Raw genomic sequence first — 16,514 nt, 5'->3', positions numbered from 1 at the left:
AAAATGGACAACTTGGAAGAAATGGACAAATTCTTAGAAAAGTACAACTTTCCAAAACTGAACCAGGAAGAAATAGAAAGTCTTAACAGACCCATCACAAGCATGGAAATTGAAACTGTAATCAGATATCTTCCAGCAAACAAAAGCCCAGGTCCAGACGGTTTCACAGCTGAATTCTACCAAAAATTTAGAGAAGCCCTAACATCTATCCTACTCAAACTCTTCCAGAAAGTTGCAGAGGAAGGTAAACTTCCAAACTCATTCTATGAGGCCATCATCACCCTAATACCAAAACCTGACAAAGATGCCACAAAAGAAAACTATAGGCAAATATCACTGATGAACATAGATGCAAAAATCCTTCACAAAATTCTAGCAATCAGAATCCAACAACACATTAAAAAGATCATACACCATGACCAAGTGGGCTTTATCCCAGGGATGAAAGGATTCTTCAATATCCACAAATCAATCAATGTAATTCACCACATTAACAAATTGAAAAATAAAAGCCATAACATTATCTCTATAGATGCAGAGAAGGCCTTTGACAAAATTCAACATCCATTTATGATAAAAACTCTTCAGAACACAGGAATAGAAGGAACATACCTCAACATAATAAAAGCTATATATGACAAACCCACAGCAAATATTATCCTCAATGGTGAAAAATTGAAAGCATTTCCCCTAAAGTCAGGAACAAGACAAGGGTGCCCACTTTCACCACTACTATTCAACATAGTTCTGAAAGTTTTAGCCACAGCAATCAGAGCAGAAAAAGAAATAAAAGGAATCCAAATTGGAAAATAAAAGAAGTAAAACTCTCATTGTTTGCAGATGACATGATCCTCTACATAGAAAACCCTAAAGACTCCACCAGAAAATTACTAGAGCTAATCAATGAATATAGTAAAGTTTCAGGATATAAAACAAACACACAGAAATCCCTACCATTCCTATACACTAATAATGAGAAAGTAGAAAAAGAAATTATGGAAACAATTCCATTCACCATCGCAACGAAAAGAATAAAATACTTAGGAATATATCTACCTAAATAAACTAAAGACCTATATATAGAAAACTATAAAACACTGATGAAAGAAATCATCAGTGGATACTAATGATGGAGAGGACTAAAGAGGGCACTAATAGATGGAGAAATATACCATGTTCATGGATCAAAAGAATCAATATAGTGAATATGAGTATACTACCCAAAGCAATCTACAGATTCAATGCAATCCCTACCAAGCTACCAGCGGCATTTTTCACAGAACTAGAACACATAACTTCAAGATTTGTATGGAAATACAAAAAACCTTGACTAGCCAAAGCAATCTTGAGAAAGAAGAATGGAACTGGGGGAATCAACTTGCCTGACTTCAGGCTCTACTACAAAGCCACAGTCATCAAGACAGTATGGTACTGGCACAAAGACAGAAATATAGATCAATGGAACAAAATAGAAAGCCCAGAGATAAATCCACACACCTATGGACACCTTATCTTCGACAAAGGAGGCAAGAATATACAATGGAATAAAGACAATCTCTTTAAGAAGTGGTGCTGGGAAAACTGGTCAACCACTTGTAAAAGAATGAAACTAGATCACTTTCTAACACCATACAGAAAAATAAACTCAAAATGGATTAAAGATCTAAATGTAAGACCAGAAAGTATAAAACTCCTCGAGGAGAACATAGGCAAAACCCTCTCTGACATACATCACAGCAGGATCCTCTATGATCCATCTCCCAGAATATGGGAAATAAAAACAAAAATAAACAAATGGGATCTAATTAAAATTAAAAGCTTCTGCACAACAAAGGAAACTATAAGCAAGGTGAAAAGATAGCCTTCTGAATGGGAGAAGATAATAGTAAATGAAGCAACTGACAACTAATTTCAAAAATATACAAGCAACTTATGCAGGTCAATTCCAGAAAAATAAACCACCCAATAAAAAAATGGGCCAAAAACTAAAATAGACATTTCTCCAAAGAAGACATACAGATGGCTAACAAACACATGAAAAGATGCTCAACATCACTCATTATCAGAGAAATGCAAATCAGGACCACAATGAGGTACCACTTCACACTAGTCAGAATGGCTGCGATCCAAAAGTCTACAAGCAATAAATTCTGGAGAGGGTGTGGAGAAAAGGGAGCCCTTCTACACTGTTGGTGGGAATGCAAACTAGTACAGCCATTATGGAGAACAATGTGGAGATTCCTTAAAAAATTGCAAATAGAACTGCCTTATGACCCAGCAATCCCACTGCTGGGCATACACACCAAGGAAACCAGAATTGAAAGAGACACAGGTACCCCAATGTTCATTGCAGCACTGTTTATAATAGCCAGGACATGGAAGCAACCTACATGTCCATCAGCAGATGAATGGATAAGCTGTGGCACATATACACAATGGAGTATTACTCAGCCAAAAAAGAATACATTTGAATAAGTTCTAATGAGATGGATGAAACTGGAGCCGATTATACAGAGTGAAGGAAACCAGAAAGAAAAACACCAACACAGTACACTAACACATATATATGGAATTTAGAAAGATGGTAATGATAACCCTGTATGCGAGACAGCAAAAGAGACACAGATGTATAGAACGGACTTTTGGACTCTGAGGGAGAGGGAGAGGGTGGGATGATTTGGGAGAATGGCATTGAAACATGTATAGTATCATGTAATAAACGAATCGCCAGTTTATGTTCGATATAGAATGCAAGATGCTTGGGGGTGGTGTGCAGGGACGATCCAGAGAGATGATATGGAGTGGGAGGTGGGTGGAGGGTTAGGGATTGGAAACTCATGTGCACACGTGGCAAATTCATGTCATTGTATTGCAAGGCCAATACAGTATTGTAAAGTAAAATAAAGTAAAAATAAAAATTTTTAAAAAAAGAAAAGAAAAAAATGAAACAGAAGTTATTAGCTGACAAAAAGTTTAAAATAATGGTCATTAAACAGTTCATCCATTCTTCTGCAGAAGTTGGTTAGCAAAGAAAATCTGAGAGTACCAAAGAAGAGAGGAAGGCAGATAAGATGGCAGAGTGGAACTTAACTTGAGCCTACCTCCACTCATTAAAACACAAAATCACAACTAGCTGCTTAACAGCCATCAATATAAAGTCTGGAAACTTCCAAAAAAGATGTTCTACATCCAAAGGCAAAGACGAAACAGCAACAAGATGATAGGATGGGTGTTTTCACAATTGTTGGCAGATGGGAGACCCACAGACTGGAATAAAAATTGTATCACAGAGGTTCTCCTGCAGGAGTGAGACTTCTCATGAAGATAGATGCAAAAACCCTCAACAAAATACTGCTGCTGCTGCTGCTGCTGCTGCTAAGTTGCTTCAGTCGTGTCCGACTCTATGTGACCCCATAGACGGCAGCCAACCAGGCTCCCCTGTCCCTGGGATTCTCCAGGCACAAACACTGGAGTGGGGTGCCATTTCCTTCTCCAATGCATGATAATGAAAAGTGAAAGTGAAGTCGCTCAGTCATGTCCAACCCTCAGCGACCCCATGGAAATCCTAGGGCTGATCTCCTTCAGAATGGATTGGTTGTATCTCCTTGCAGTCCAAGGGACTCTCAAGAGTCTTCTCCAACACCACAGTTCAGAAGCATCATTTCTTCAGTGCTCAGCTTTCTTCGCAATCCAACTCTAGCATCCATACATGACTACTGGAAAAACCATAGTCTTGACTAGATGGACCTTTGTTGGCAAAGTAATGTCTCTGCTTTTTGATATGCCATCTAGGTTGGTCACAATTTTCTTCCATTACATTGTAAATTAACTAATCAGGGAACTTACCTAATCAGTGAAGCCAAAAGAAAAAAATAAAACAGTGAAAATAGCTTAAGGGCTGAGGAACCAACATCAAATGAAACAATATTTGCACCATACGGGTCCTAGAGGGAGAAGAGAAATCAGATAAATAAAGATCACAGTGCAAATTTTTTTAAAAGACAATTAAAAGGTCAATGAAACTAAGAGCCAATTCCTGCAAAAATAAAATTTGCAAACTTTTGACTAAGCTCATCAAGAGAAAAAGATAAAACTCAAAATCAAAAATGAAAGGGGAGACATTACAACTGACACTAAAGATATACAGAGGATCATCAGAGACAGGTATGAACAATTATGTACAACAAATTGGACAATCTAGGAGAAATAGGTATGTTTCTTGATACATATAACCTATCAAGACAATTATAAGGAAATAGATCTGAGTAGACTGATTACTAGTAAGGGAATTAAATTGGTCATCAAAATATCACAACAAACTGAAACCCAGAACCAGAGAACTTCACTGATGAATTATACCAAACATTAGAAAATAATTAATACCAATTCTTCTCAAACTCTTCCAAATATTAGAAGGAAAGGGAGCAGTTCCAAACTCTTTCTACAAGGCCAGCATTATACTGATAGCATATTATATATAGAAAAATTCCAGCAAAAAACTATTAGAAGATGAATTCAGTAAGTTGCAAGATTAAGTCATTATATAAAAATCTTTTGCCTACATATATAATAATAATAATAAAATATCAGACAGAGAAATTAAGAAAACAGTTCCATTTACCATTGCATCATAAATAAAATAAAATACCTTGGAATTAGTTTAGCCAAGGAGATGAAAACTATACACTGAAAACTATAAGACACTGATGAAAGAAAGTGAAGAGGACATATATACAAGATATCCTGAGTTCACGGACTGAAAGAATTAATATTGTTAAAATGACCATACTACCAAAAGCAATATACAGATTCAAAGCAATTCTTATCAAAATTCCCAAGTCATTTTTCACAGAAATAGAAATATTGGGCAGTTTGTTCTAATTTATCGTTAAATATTAGTATTTATTTTTATGTTGCTAGTGATGTAACCTGAGAAGGCAATGGCACCCCACTCCAGTACTCTTGTCTGGAAAATCCCATGGATGGAGGAGCCTGGTGGGCTGAAGTCCATGGGGTGGCTAAGAGTCGGACACAACTGAGTGACTTCACTTTCACTTTCATGCATTGGAGACGGAAATGGCAACCCACTCCAGTGTTCTTGCCTGGAGAATCGCAGGGACAGGGGAGCCTGGTGGGCTGCCGTCGATGGGGTCACACAGAGTCGGACACAACTGAAGCAACTTAGTAGCAACAGCAGCAGCAGCAGCAGTGATATTTAACAGTTTCTGCATATTTATTTGAACGGCCTTACAAATAACTGTGAAAAGAAGAGAGGCGGAAAGCAAAGGAGAAAAGGAAAGATATAAGCATCTGAATGCAGAGTTCCAAAGAATAGCAAGGAGAGATAAGAAAGCCTTCCTCAGCGATCAATGCAAAGAAATAGAGGAAAACAACAGAATGGGAAAGACTAGAGATCTCTTCAAGAAAATTAGAGATACCAAGGGAACATTTCATGCAAAGATGGGCTTGATAAAGGACAGAAATGGTATGGATCTAACAGAAGCAGAAGATATTAAGAAGAGGTGGCAAGAATACATGGAAGAACTATACAAAAAAAAATCTTCACGACCCAGATAATCATGATGATGTGATCACTAATCTAGAGCCAGACATCTTGGAAAGTGAACTCAAGTGGGCCTTAGAAATCATCACTACGAACAAAGCTAGTGGAGGTGATGGAATTCCAGTTGAGCTGTTTCAAATCCTGAAAGATGATGCTGTGAAAGGGGTACACTCAATATGCCAGCAAATTTGGAAAACTCAGCACTGGCCACAGGACTGGAAAATGTCAGTTTTCATTCCAATTCCAAAGAAAGGCAATGGAAAAGAATGCTCAAACTACTGCACAATTGCACTCATCTCACATGCTAGTAAAGTAATGCTCAAAAATCTCCAAGCCAGGCTTAAGCAATATGTGAACGGTGAACTTCCAGATGTTCAAGCTGGTTTTAGAAAAAGCAGAGGAACCAGAGATCAAATTGCCAACATCCACTGGATCATGGAAAAAGAAAGAGAGTTCCAGAAAAACATCTATTTCTGCTTGATTGACTATGCCAAAGCCTTCGACTGTGTAGATCATAATAAACTATGGAAAATTCTTCAAGAGTTGGGAATACTAGACCACCTAACCTACCTCTTGAGAAATCTATATGCAGATCAGGAAGCAACAGTTAGAACTGGACATGGAACAACAGACTGGTTCCAAATAGGAAAAGGAGTATATCAAGGCTGTATATTGTCACCCTGCTTATTTAACTTCTATGCAGAGTACATCACGAGAAACGCTGGCCTGGAAGAAACACAAGCTGGAATCAAGATTGCCAGGAGAAATATCAATAACCTCAGATATGCAGATGACACCACCCTTATGGCAGAAAGTGAAGAGGAGCTAAAAAGCCTCTTGATGAAAGTGAAAGAGGAGAGCGAAAAAGTAGCTTAAAGCTCAACATTCAGAAAACGAAGATCATGGCATCTGGTCCCATCACTTCATGGGAAATAGGTGTGGAAACAGTGGAAACAGTGTCAGACTTTATTTTTTTGGGCTCCAGAATCACTGCAGATGGTGACTGCAGCCATCAAATTAAAAGACACTTACTCCTTGGAAGAACAGTTATGACCAACCTAGATAGCATATTCAAAAGCAGAGACATTACTTTACCGACTAAGGTCCGTCTAGTCAAGGCTATGGTTTTTCCTGTGGTCATGTATGGATGTGAGAGTTGGACTGTGAAGAAGGCTGAGCGCTGAAGAATTGATGCTTTTGAACTGTAGTGTTGGAGAAGACTCTTGAGAGTCCCTTGGACTGCAAGGAGATCCAATCGGTCCATTCTGAAGGAGATCAACCCTGGGATTTCTTTGGAAGGAATGATGCTAAAGCTGAAACTCCAGTACTTTTCCACCTCATGAGAAGAGTTGACTCATTGGAAAAGACTCCAATGCTGGGAGGGATTGGGGGCAGGAGGAGAAGGGGACGACCAAGGATGAGATGACTGGATGGCATCACGGACTCAATGGACGTGACTCTGAGTAAACTCTGGGAGATGGTGATGAAAAGGGAGGCCTGATGTGCTGTGATTCATGGGGTAGCAAAGAGTTGGACACAGCTGAGTGACTGAACTGAACTGATAGTTATGGCATTCTCTTCTCATTTCAGGGGGACACTAATTACATTTGGGGTTTCCCTGGTCACTCAGACAGTAAAAAATCTGCCTGCAATTCAAGAGACCTGGGTTTGATCCTTGGGTTGGAAAGATCCCCTGGAGAAGAGAGTGGCTGCCCATTCCAGTATTCTTGCCTAGAGAGTTCCATGGACAGAGGAGCCTGGCAGGCTATAGTCCACGGGGTCACAAAGACTGGGACACAATTGACTGACTAACACTTTCACTAATTACATTCACACACATAAGCTGCAGTGCCTGACCTAGTGTGTGTATCCATCAGAGTGACATTTATTGGCATCAGTTGTTGTAGCACAATTTCTCCTCCTCCATTTCTTCTTATACTGCTTATGTTTATTCTTCTCCACCTATTATTAAACTAAGTAAATAATGGATTAAAATGTACTCTTTTATAGCTTTAAATCATATGAAAAAGATTTAAAATATAAGAAATGTAAATACTAATAATTATATCATGGTAACTACTATTATAAATGGAGAAGGAAATGGCAACCCACTCCAGTATTCTTGCCTGGAGAATCCCATAGATGGAAGAGCCTGGTGGGCTACAGTCCATGGGTTCGCAAAGAGTTGGACACGACTGAGCTCACTCACTAATATAAAAGCTATAATTTTCACCTTTAAAAGGCTCATGGTTACATATGTCAATAATATAAATATTTGTCTATGGATGCAACTTAATTTCTCCTATATTAAATACTGCTCAAATGTTAGACATACATTTTCTCTGTGGTTTTACTATAAATCTCATGTTAAGTAGAAGATATAAATTAAATATGCTCTATTTTTAGAGTATAAATTTCAACATTTATTTCTTAGTTAAATGAAAGTCTGACAATATTTTTTTTATTACATAGCATTTTGTTATATAATTATTTACTATATTCTCTACATTTTATATTTTCTGTTTGTATGTTTTGCTTGACATTGTGTGAAGAAACATTCTTTTTCTATTTGTTAAAACAAAAGTTTAAAAGTATTTAAAATTTTTCCTAGTAATTAAAATTTAAATTGGTTTTAATTCTGGTATACTATTAGCTGTTATGTTTTGAATCTGCTGCTGTTCTTATGAAGTTGTTTGGTCTTCACAAACAAAACATAAATATTCATGATAGTCCCTAATTTTAGCAATAAAAATGAAGTATATGTAATTTTTTGTCTGTTTTTCTGTTTCATATGAAGTCAATGTTTTTGTTCTCTCATTTCTATAAAAAAGCACACGTGTAAGTATTCTAGATAGGTTTTTAGAAATGTTTTGAAGTATACCACATTGGAGTTTGTTCAGTCTCATTGCATTGTAGTATTCCATTGTGTGACTATGCCATAATTTAACCATTCTGTTGTTTATAAGAATTTTGGGTTTCAGCTTAAAGCTATGTTATCAGGTACATAAAGATTAAGCACTATAACATTTTCCTAAAAGAAAATTCCTTTATTATTTAGAAATATCCCTGTCTGTTGTCTGTTTGAGTAATTTTATTGTAGCTAGAATGACAGCAGTTATGAATAAGAAAGTTTACAGATGTCCACTCTAGTGAACAGACACAAAGATAACTCCCAGTGTTTCCTGCTTACTGATATTCATGATCTTATACAATGTTTTTCCATTACCTGCTTCTAATCAATGAAACATGGCAAAGATATTGGATTGTCACTACTGTAATTATGATGTATGTGAATTCCATCTTACTAACCAAGGTACTTCAGTTCAGTTCAGTTCAGTTGCTCAGTCGTGTACGACTCTTTGTGACCCCATGAACTGCAGCATGTCAGGCCTCCCTGTCTATGACCAACTCCCGGAGCCTACCCAAACTCATGTCCATTGAGTCGGTGATGTATTCAACCATCTCACCCTCTGTCATCCCCTTCTCCTCCTGTCCCCAATCTTTCCCAGCATTAGGGTCTTTTCCAGTGAGTCAGCTCTTCACATGAGGTGGCCAAAGTATTGGAGATTCAGCTTCAACATGAGTCCTTCCAATGAACACCCAGGACTGATCTCCTTTAGGATGCACTGGTTTGATCTCTTTGCAGTGCAAAGGACTCTCAAGAGTTTTCTCCAATGCCACAGTTCAAAAGCCTCAATTCTTTAGTGCTCAGCTTCATTTATAGTCCAACTCTCCTATCCATACATGGCTACTAGAAAAACCATAGCCTTGACTGGACAGACCTTTGTTGACAAAGTAATGTCTCTGCTTTTTAATATACTGTCTAGGTTGGTCACAACTTTCCTTCCAAGGAGTAAGCGTCTTTTAATTTCATGGCTGACCCTAACCCTAACCAATGTACTAGAGAGACCCTAAAGCTGCCATGAAGTAAAGGCCAAATTAGAAATCTCATGTCAAAAGAAATCTGGGTAGCCTTTTTGTGCAAAAGCATTCTCCAGGAAAAACTGAAACCTCAGTAATGCAAATACTTGAATACTGCCAACAACCTAAAGTGGCTCTAAAGCAGATGTTTCCACAATCGATTCTCCAGCCTGCATGTGGGTTGTAGTCTCCTGTGTCCCAGGTAACCTGTGCCCAGACTGCTGACAGAAATTGTGGATAATACATGTGTGTTGTTTTAGAAACTAGGTTTTTGGATATTTGTCTTGCAGCAGTAAATAACACATTCACCATTACTACCATTATTCTTCTAGCTTTGGAAGAGTTTATACTAGTAAATTAAGAGGATGATGATAGGGACAATTATACATGTATAATTAGTGACACCTTACAGGGTGATAAATCTCTGCCATTATATCTGGAATATGATATCACAGTTGACATTTTAATGCTGCTATGATTGTGTGGTCCAGTTATATGCAGATGTTTTTCGGTAGTAAATATTACAGTGCACACAGTCCATGGTTGGTTTAATTGGCAAATGTGACAAACTGCAGATATGAAGGGCCAATTCTACATTATGTATGGGTTAACCCTTGTGGTTTAAGAGTCAGATGTACTTCTTACTCACTATTTGACAAAGGGAATATGTGCATTTTAAGGTTTTCCACTTGGATTTTTGTATTAATAGCTCTAATCCTCAGTTCAAGAAACAGAGACAGCTCATCAAAGAACATAACAAATTCAAAAGTTAACCTTACTGAATGAGAGAAAATAATGATAAAGAATTGATATCCAAAGAACTTGTATAAGTCAATAACATCAATAGCAGAAATAATATGATGAAAAATTAGGCAGAAGATCTGAATAGACATTTCTCCAAAGAAGAAATACAAATGGCCAAAAGGGCCATAAAAAAGATACTCAACATCCATAATCCTCAGAGAAATGCAAATCAAAACCACAATGAGATGTTACCTCACCTGTTAGAATGGCTATCAGGAAGCAGTAAGTATTAGTGAAAATGTGGAGAAAAGGGAGCTCTTTGATATGCAGATAACACCACCCTTATGGCAGAAAGTGAAGAGGAGCTAAAAAGCCTCTTGATGAAAGTGAAAGTGGAGAGTGAAAAAGTTGGCTTAAGCTCAACATTCAGAAAACGAAAATCATGGCATCTGGTCCCATCACTTCATGGGAAATAGATGGGGAAACAGTGGAACCAGGCAGACTTTATTTTTCTGGGCTCCAAAATCACTGCAGATGGTGACTGCAGCCATGAAATTAAAAGATGCTTACTCCTTGGAAGAAAAGTTATGACCAACATAGCATATTAAAAAGCAGAGACATTACTTTGCCAACAAAGGTCCGTCTAGTCAAGGCTATGGTTTTTCCAGTGGTCATGTATGGATGTGAGAGTTGGACTCTGAAGAAACCTGAGTGCTGAAGAATTGATGCTTTTTAACTGTGGTGTTGGAGAAGACTCTTGAGAGTTCCTTGGATTGCAAGGAGATCCAACTAGTCCATTCTGAAGGAGATCAGCCCTGGGACTTCTTTGGAAGGAATGATGCTGAAGCTGAAACTCTGGTACTTTGGCCACCTCATGAGAAGAGTTGACTCATTGGAAAAGACTCTGATGCTGGGAGGGATTGGGGGCAGGAGGAGAAGGGGACGACCGAGGATGAGATGGCTGGATGGCATCATGGACTTGATGGACGTGAATTTGAGTGAACTGCAGGAGTTGGTGATGGAAGGGAGGCCTGGCATGCTACGATTCATGGGGTCGCAAAGAGACACGACTGAACGGCTGAGCTGAACTGAAGTGAACTGTGCAGTGTTGGTGGGAATTTAAATTTGTGCAGCCATCATGGAAAACCGTGTGAAGATTAAATAAGAATAGATACTACTACATGATGCAATTACATTTCTTAGTATCAAAATAAGATGAAAAAAAAAAAAAACTAACTCTAAAGGACACATGCACAGTCACAATTTGTAGTATTTTTACAAGAGCCAAGATAACAGAAATTACTTATCACTTCATGAATGGATACAGAAAATGTGGCATATGTGTGTGTGTGTGTGTGTGTGTGTGATGAAATATTATTCAGTCATAATAAGAAGGAAACATTGCTATTTGTGACAACATGGATAGACCTTGAGTATTATGCCAAGTGAAATGTCAGATAAAGTCATAAAACTATCTTCTGATCTCGTATACGGAATCTTAAAAAACCAAACATCCTCTAAGACACAGAGGTGGAGTATAGGTGTTAAGTAAAATAGGGAAAGGGAATCAAATGGTAGAAACTTTCAGTGATGAAATAAACCATGGTGATGTGATGCAATGCATGGGAACTACACAGATGATTCTTGAACAAAGTGAGGGGCATGTGTGCCAAAACCCTATGTAGTTCAAAATCCATGTGTAGCCTTCAACTCTTCATATCTGTAGTTCCTTGTATCCCCATCTCCTTATCTTTGATTTGATCAACCACAATAGTACTGTTCCATTTACTATTGAAAAATTCATGGATAAGTAGACCTACATATTTTAAAACTGTGTTTTTCAAGAAGAGTCAACTTCACTAAATATTCTGTAATGCTGTACAATGTATAGTATATATCGTATGCTATAGCATATTCAAAACAGAGACATTACTTTGCCAACTAAGGTCTGTCTAGTCAAAGCTATGTAGTTGGTGATGGACAGGGAGGCCTGGCGTGCTGTGATTCATGGGATCGCAAAGAGTTGGACACGACTGAGTGACTGAACTGAATTGAACTGAACTGATCTGATATCATATTTGAATGTTCCTAAGAGATGGATCAGAAACCAAAGAATGTTGGTAAGATATGGCAGAAAGTGAAGAACTGAAGAGCCTCTTGATGAAAACAAAAGAGGAGAGTGAAAAAGTTGGCTTAAAACTCAACATTCAGAAATCAAAGATCATGGCATCCAGTCCCATCACTTCATGGCAAATAGATGGGGAAACAATGGAAACAATAAGATACTTTTTTGAAGGGGGTGCTCCAAAATCACTGCAGATAGTGACTGAAGCCATGAAATTAAAAGACGTTTGCTCCTTTGAAGAATAGCTATGACTAACCTAGAGAGCATATTTAAAAGCAGAGACATTGCCAACAAAGGTCCATCTAGTCAAAGCAATGGTTTTTCCAGTAGTCATGTATGGATGTGAGAATTGGACTATAAATGAAGCTGAGCACCAAAGAATTGATGCTTTTGAACTGTGGTGTTGGAGAAAACACTTGACAGTTCCCTGGACAGCAAGGAGATCCAACCAATCCATCCTAAAGGAAATCAGTCCTGAATATTCATTGGAAGGACTGATGCTGAAGCTGAAACTCTAATACTTTGGCCACCTGATGCAAAGAACTGACTCACTGGAAAATACCCTAATGCTGGGAAAGATTGAAGGAGGAAGGAAAAGGGGATGACAGAAGATGAGATGGTTGGATCACCATCATTGACTGGATCACAGCATCACCAACTCAATGGACATGGGTTTGAGTAAGCTCTGGGAATTCGTGATGGACAGGGAAGCCTGGCATGCTTCCCTGAAGTCTATGGGGTCACAAATAGACATGACTGAGCAACTGAACTGAGCTGAAGAGATGGATCTAAAAATCTTTATCTAGAAAAAGTATTTGACAAATTTCAACACCCATTTATGATAAAAACTTGACAAAAAGTGGGCATAGAGGGAATATAAGTCAACATAATAAAAGCCATATAGGACAAACCCACAGCAAATGCAATTCTTAAAGGTGAAAAACTGAGAGCTGTTCCTCGAAGATCAGGAACAAGACAGGGTGTTCACTCTTGCCACTTTTATTCAACTTCATTTAGGAAGTCCTGGCCACAGGTACTAGAGAAGAAAAGGCAATAAAAGGAATCCAAATTGGAAAAGAAGTAAACTGTCACTGTTTGCAGATGACGTGATACTATAGATAGATAGCATATTTAGGATATGCTAAATATGCTATAAGAAAACTACTAGAACTCATCAATAAATTTGGCAAAGTTTCAGGACACAAAAGTAATACAAAGAACTCTCTTGTATATACTAACTAACTAAATAACTAAATACTAGCTAACTCAATAACTAACTCATATATATTAATAATGAAAAAATCACAGAAGAGATTAAGGAAACTATCTTATTTACCATCAGAAGAATAAAACACCTAAGAATAAACTTAGCTAATGAGGCAAAAGATCTGTTCTCAGGAAACTAAGATACTGATGAAAAAATCAAAGAAGACACAAACAGATGGAGAGATCTACCATGTTCTTGGATTGGAAGAATCAATATTGTCAAAATAACTATGCCACCCAAAGCAATCTATAGATTCAATGCAATTGCTATCAAATTACCAATGGGATTTTTCACAGAACTAGATCAAAACTCCTACAATTTGTAGGGAAACACAACGACCCCGAATAGCCAAAGCAATCTTGAGCAAAAAGAATGGAGCAGAAGGAATTAAAATCCCTGACTTCAGATATACAACAAAGCTTCAATAATCTAAATATTATAAAGAGTATAGAGAATATAGTCATGGCACAAAAACAGAAAAATAAATTAATGGAACAAGGTAGCCCAGATATTAAACTCCTGCCCCTATGGTCACCTCATATATGACAAAGGAGACAAGAAAATGCAATAGAGAAGGGACAGTCTTTTCAATAAGTAGTTCTCAGAAAACTGGACAGCTATAGTAAAAGAATGAAATTAGAATACCCCCAACACCACACATAAAAATAAACACAAAATGTACTAAACACCTGAATGTATGACTGAACACTGTAAAATGCCTAGAAGAAAGCATAGGCAGAACATATAAATTGACATAAATTGCCACAAGTTGTTTTTTCACCCACCTCTTAGAGAAAAGGAAATAAAAACAAAAATAAACAAATGGGACCTAGTTAAACTTAAAAGCTTTTGCACAGCAAAGGCTATAAACAAATAGACAATCCACAGAATGGGAGAAAATATTTGCAAACAATGTAACCAACAAGGTATTAGTCTCTAAAATTTATAAAATTCTCATGAAGCTCCATATTAAAAAAAAAAAAAAAAAAAAGCAAACAACCCAATCAAAAACTGGGCAGAAGATCTAAACAGACATTTCTTCAAAGAAGACATACTGATGAACAAAAAAGCACATGAACAGGTCATCAACGTCACTCTTCATCAGAGAAATGCAAATCAAAACTACAATGACATATCGCCTCACACAGGCCAAAATGGCCATCAAAAAATCTACAACCAAGAAATGTTGAAGAGGATGTGAAGCAACAGGAACACTATTATACCACTGGTGGAGACATAAATTGGTATAGCCACTATGGAGTGCAGTATGAGATACCTTAAAAAACACAATGATCGATACAGCTAAAAGCTGGTTCTTTGAGAAGGTAAACAACACTGACAAATCATTTAGCCAGACTCATCAAGAAAAAAAGGGAGATGACTCAAATCAGTAAAATTAGAAAAAAAAAAAAAAGAGAGAGAGAGAGAGAGAGTTACAACAGACAACACAGAAATACAAAGCATAACAGACTATCAGGAGAAACTATTTGCCAATAAAATGGACAACTTGGAAGAAATGGGCAAATTCTTAGAAAAGTATAAGTTCAGTTCCAAAACTGAACCAGGAAGAAATAGGAAATATGAACAGACCAAACACAAGCACAGAAATCCAAACTGTAATAAAAGATCTTCCAACAAACAAAAGCCCAGGACCAGATGGCATCACAAATGGAATTCTACCAAAAGTTTTGAGAAGAGCTAACACTTATCCTGCTCAAACTCTTCCAGAAAGTTGGAGAGGAAGGAAAACTCCCAAGCTCATTCTTCGAGGCCACCATCACCCTGATATCAAAACCAGACAAAGATGCCACAAAAAAATTACAGACCAATAACACTGATGAATACAGGTGCAAAAATACTCAAAAAATTCTAAAAAAACAGGATCCAACAACATATTAAAAAGATCATACCTCACACCAAGTTGATTTTATCCCAGGGATGCAAAGATTCTTCAATATATGCAAATCAATTAATGTGATACATCATACTAACAAATTGAAAGATTAAAAACCATATGATCATTTCAAAAGATGCAGTGAAAGCTTTTGACAAAACTCAACACCCATTTATGATTAAAAAAAAAATCTCAAAAAACAGATATAGAATGAACATGCCTCAACATAGTAAAAGCCATATATGACAAACCCACAACAAACATTATCCTCAAGGGTGAAAAACTGAAAGCATTTCCTTTAAAATCATGAACAAGACACTATTATTCAACATAGTTTTGAAACTCTTAGCCATAGCAATCAGAGAAGATAAAGATATAAAAGGAATCCAGACCAGAAAAGAAGTAAAACTTACTCTTTGCAGATGACATGATTCTCTACACAGAAAACCCTAAAGATGCCACCAAAAATTATTAGAGCTAATTAGTGAAATTGTAAAGTCACATGATGTAAAATTAATACACAGAAATCCCTTGCATCCCTATATAATAACAATGAAACATCAGAAATACAAATTGAGGAAATAATCCCATACACAATAAAAAGAATAAAATAATTAGGAATAAATTTTCCCAAAGAGAAAAAAGACCTGTATGCAGAAAGCTACAAGACACTGATGAAAGAAATCAAAGACAACACAAACAGATGGACAGATATGCAATGTTCTTGGATTGGAAGAATCAATATAGTGAAAATGACTGTATTACCCAAAACAACCTATTGATTCAATGCTGCTCCTGCTGCTAAGCAATCCCCATTAAATTGCCAAGAGTATTTTTCACAGAACTAGAGCAAATAATTTCACAGTTTGTATGGAAAGACAAAATACCCTGAATAACCAAAGCAAAAAAAAAAAAAAAAAGGAACTGGAGGAATCAGCCCTCCCAACTTCAGACTATACTACAGATCTACAGTCATCAAACTTATGTTAGCACACGTAAA

This window comes from Oryx dammah, unplaced genomic scaffold, assembly GCF_014754425.2.
Source record: "Oryx dammah isolate SB20612 unplaced genomic scaffold, SCBI_Odam_1.1 HiC_scaffold_29, whole genome shotgun sequence".
Classification (NCBI taxonomy): domain Eukaryota; kingdom Metazoa; phylum Chordata; class Mammalia; order Artiodactyla; family Bovidae; genus Oryx; species Oryx dammah.
The sequence above is the reverse complement of the archived record's forward strand: the minus strand, read 5'-3'. Positions refer to the sequence as shown.